General features: G+C 44.3%; 1 protein-coding gene and 1 pseudogene across 13 annotated transcripts in view; both read left to right on the top strand.

Moving 5' to 3' along the window:
• MLLT10 (MLLT10, histone lysine methyltransferase DOT1L cofactor) overlaps positions 1 to 4,761 on the top strand; it is a 204,559-nt gene that overhangs the window by 5,725 nt on the left and 194,073 nt on the right. The gene's annotated exons all lie outside the window — the stretch shown is intronic.
• LOC105886685 lies at positions 3,071 to 4,432 on the top strand (annotated as a pseudogene).

The following is a 4,761-nucleotide window of genomic DNA, read 5'->3' as shown; positions in this document are numbered from 1 at the left end:
TATTTTTTTGGTTGCAGCCATCATTGTTGTTTGGCGGGCCTGGGCTGGAGATTCGAACCTGCCACCTTAGGTGTATGTGGCTAGCGCCTTAGCAGCTTGAGCCACAGGTGCCGAGCCAAGGTTTTGTTTCTTAATTGTATATATTTTTTCTTTTCTTTTTTTTTGAGACCGAGTTTCACTTTGTCACTCTGGGTAGAGTGCTGTGGCATCACAGCTCACAGCAACCTTCAACTTCTGGGCTTAAACGATTCTTTGGCCTCAGCCTCCCAAGTAGCTGGGATTACAGGCGCGCCCCACAATGTACGGCTATTTTTTGGTTGTAGTTGTCATTGTTGTTTAGCAGGCCTGGGCTGGGTTTGAACCCGCCAGCTCTGGAATATGTGGCTGGTGCCCTAGCCACTGAGCTACAGGTGCCAAGCTATTTTTTCTTTAGTATAAATTATTATTATTTTTTTTTTGAGATAGAGCCTCAAGCTGTCACCCTGGGTAGTGTGTGGTGGCATTAACAGCTCACAGCAACCTCCAACTCCTGGGCTCAGGTGATTCTCTTGCCTCAGCCTCCCAAGTAACTGGGACTACAGGCACACGGCCTAACGTCTGACTATTTTTGGTTGTAGTTGTCATTGTCATTTGGCAGACCTGGGCTGGACTTGAACCCCTCAGCTTGGGTGTATGTGGCTGGTGCCTTAGCTGCTTGAGCTACAGGCACCGAGCCAGTATAAGTTCTTTTTACGTGTTTTATTTATTTATTTTTGAGACAGACCCTCAAGCTGTCCCCCTGGGTAGAGTGCTGTGGTGTCACAGCTCACAGCAACCTCCAACTCCTGGGCTCAAGCGAGTCTCCTGCCTCCGCCTCCCAAGTTGCTGGGACCACAGGCGCCCGCCACAACGCCTGGCTATTTTTTGGTTGCAGCCATCATAACAGTGATGGCTGCCTGGTGGCCTGGGCTGGATTTGAACCCGCCACCTTAGGTGTATGTGGCCGGCGCCTTAGCCACTTGAGCCACAGGAGCTGAGCCTTTACATGTTTTATTATTATCATGTGTTGGATTAGGCCTAACGTTCTATTGTTTATCACATGGTGTGGAAGATTTTTTCCAGCATGAGGGACTAGTCAGAATTGTAGCATATCCACCTGTTAGTGAATAAGTTTATGGTTGATTGAGACATGATGGCCCAAAGGAAAAAACTCAGCTGACATTGAAGGAATAGATTGATTTTCTACATTTTCTGGGAAGCAGCAGCCAAAGAAAGATGGTGGAACATTTTGGTGTTAGCAGAATTATAATTAGCAACATCCAAATATGTAAACATGAGTGTTTGGAGAGAGATGGTAAGGAAAGTAGAGACCTACAGCAGAAAAGGAAGAAAACTTACTTCATTGAAGTTAATAAAGCCACATTTAGCTGATTCTAACAAATGAGGGCAATTTAGGCCCAACTCTCTGGGCACATGATCTAAGAAGTTGCTAAAAAATTTTGCGCAGGTATTCGGGGTGGCCAATTTCCAAGCATCAAGTGGTTGGATCAGAATTTTAAACTACAACATGACATCTTGCAGAAAGTCACATGTGGTGAACCCAGTGAAGTTCCACTAGAAGTTGTGGAAGAGTTCATCAGAAAGTTCCTAGACTAAATAGGCTTCAAAGACCTGACATCTTTAATGCTGACAAGTGCAGACTCTCTTTCAAGGTAATGCCTGACAGGAGCCTCATCATGAAGGGTAACAAATGTAAAAGCGGAAAACGTTCCAAAGAACATTTCACAGTTGTGTTTTGTGCTAGCTGAACCAGAGAGAAACAAAAGCCCTTGGTGATTGGTAAATTGGCAAAGCTGTATGTATTCAAGAACCTGAACTGTGGAGGCCTTATCACTTGGAAATAAATTAACATGAATGAATGGTTGCCCTATTTGAGGAGTTTGTCAGGGGTATCAACTGAGAAATGAAGAGGAAAAAATTGTTTGGTTTGTTGACAGTAGACAACTGTCCCAACCATCCACAAGTGAAATATCTCACAAACATGACACTGAAATTACTGCCTCCAAACATGACCTCAGAAATTCGACATCTTGACCAAGGCATCAAAAACATTTAAAATGCACTGCTGAGCTGAGCTGAGCTGCTGCAGTGGGTCATTACTAAAACACAAACCTATGGTTGTGCCTGTGGAAGCAGCTTCATTCAACAGCTCTGGATGCTGTTTTCTGGATCAGTTCTGCTTGAAATATAATTCAGCCAGAAATGATACAGAAGTGTTTCAGGAAAGTTGGATTTGTCACAACTCTCCCTCTGCTTCTTCCCCTTCTCTCTTACTTTCCCTCTTTCCTCTCTTTGGTCTCATCACACAATCCATTTCCCACAGCAGAATTTGAAGGAATGAATATTGAAGTTCTTTTTTTATGAGATAGAGTCTTACTTTGTCGCCCTTAGTAGAGTGCTGTGGCATGACAGCTCACAGCAACCTCAAATTCTCAGGCTCAAGCTATCCTCTTGCCTCAGTCTCCTGAGTAGCTGGGACTAGAGGTGCCCACCACAACCCCTGGCTATTTTAGAGATCTTGCCCTGGTTAAGGCGTGTCTCAAACTCATGAGCTCAAGCAACCCACCCACCTTGGCCTCCCAGAGTGCTAGCATTATAGGCGTGAGCCGTTGTTCTTGGCCCAGTTTTGAAAGTTTTGTTGTAATGGATGATGAGGGGGCAACCTGTAATGAACCTGAGCAAGAAGCAATTTTCCAAGTGAGATTGAAGTACAGACCAGTGTAAAAATGCATGAAGCAACTGATGAAGTGGAAGAGGCAAGTGAGGATGATGCAAATTGCTAAGGCTCTGAAAGATGTCAAGACATCTGATAATGCAGTCATTTGCTATGGAAAAATGTCCAAGTATGCTGAGTGCTATAGCCAGTGTTGAAAGTGCTTTCTCTACTTACAGTTGTAAAAAGAATATGAAACAGACCACGATTGATTTTTTTTTTAAGAAAGAATGATTAAACCATGGGAAAACAGCAAATGTATTGATTTTGTACGATACTGTATGATTTTACTGTGTTTTGATTATGTATTTTGTATGATACTGTATGTATGATTTTACATTGTATTGATATTTTCTAATAAAAGCTGTACACGGAAGTAGAGTAACTGCGGCTCCCGAGGACTGGGGGCATTTTGTGTTGGCTGAAGCTGGAGTAACAAGATGGCGGCGTCGGTGGACTGACAGGGGTCCCTCGGCTGGAGCCCGCGGAAGTGGTGGCAGCTATATCGCCGCCCTAGTTCACCGTGCCTTTTTTCCAGCCTGCAACGTCGCTGCAAAGGCAAGGAAGCGGCAGCCATCCGGAAACAAATGGCCCAGCCTAGTAACCTCGAGAATACCTCACAGACTATGGCCTGGCAAAAAGAATCCCTACTGAGCTGTTGTGATCAGGTTCTCCTTGACTGATTGTGGGCCCTATAGCGCCGAGAAATTCTGTGTTCCGTTTCCTGCCGCCCTTCTCCACGGCCTTGCCCAGGGGACTAGCCACAGAGGCCTCCGTCGTTCTTTCAGAGGTGTTGGGGCTTGGCCCCAGCCTCCATTTTCAGCTCTCAGAATGGCGAGCAGCAGCAGCTCCAAGGCCGAATTCATTGTCGGAGGGAAATAGAAACTGGTACAGAAGATCGAGTCTGCCTCCTTCCGGGACGTTTACCTGGCGACCAACATCACCAAGAGCGAGGAAGTGGCGGTGAAACTAGAATCTTAGAAGGCCAGGCATCTCCAGTTGCTATACGAGAGCAAACTGTAAGATTCTTCAAGGTGGTATGGTCAGGAAAAAGACTATAATGTATCTTCTGGGACCTGCCTTGAAGACCTCTTCAATTTCTGTTCAAGAAGATTCACAATGAAAACTGTATGTATGTTAGCTGACCAGATGATCAGTAGAATTGAATATGTGCATAAAAAGAATTTTATATACGGAGATATTAAACCAGATAACTTCCTAATGGGTATTGGGCATTACTGTAATAAGTTATTCCTTGGTGATTTTGGTTTGGCCAAAAAGTACAGAGACAACAGGATAAGACAATACATACCATACAAAGAAAATAAAAACCTCACTGGCACTTTTCGATATGCTAGCATCAGTGCCCATCTTGGTATTGAGCAGAGTCCCCGAGATGACATGGAATCATTAGGATATGTTTTGATGTATTTTAATAGAACCAGCCTGCATGGCAAGGACCAAAGGCTGCAACAAAGAAGCAAAAATATGAAAAGATTTAGTGAAAAGAAGATGTCTACTCCTGTTGAAGTTTTATGTAAGGGGTTTCCTGCAGAATTTGCCATGTACTTAGGCTATTGTTGTGGGCTGTGCTTTGAAGAAGCCCCAGATTATGTGTATCTGTGGCAGCTATTCTGCATTCTTTTCAGGACCCTGAACTACCAATATGTCTACACATTTGATTGGACAATGTTTTTCTTTTTGGTTTTTTTTTTTTTTTTTTTTTGCAGTTTTTGGCTGGGGCTGAGTTTGAACCCACCATCTCCGGTATATGGGGCTGGTGCCCTACTTCTTGAGCCGCCTCATTGGACAATGTTAAAGCAGAAAGCAGCACAGCAGGCAGCCTCTTCCAGTGGGCAGGGTCAGCAGGCCCAAACCCCCACAGTTTCTGAGCATGAATTGAGGAACAGAAGAAGCAGAGCAGATGATTGGAGCAGCATTTGTTTCTCCCCAAATCTAGAAATTTTAGTTCATATGTACACTAGCCAGTGGTTGTGGACAACCATTTA

This window comes from Otolemur garnettii, unplaced genomic scaffold, assembly GCF_000181295.1.
Source record: "Otolemur garnettii isolate 467f Iridium unplaced genomic scaffold, OtoGar3 scaffold00019, whole genome shotgun sequence".
NCBI classification, from domain to species: Eukaryota; Metazoa; Chordata; class Mammalia; order Primates; family Galagidae; genus Otolemur; species Otolemur garnettii.
This window is presented reverse-complemented; position numbering and strand designations above follow the sequence as displayed.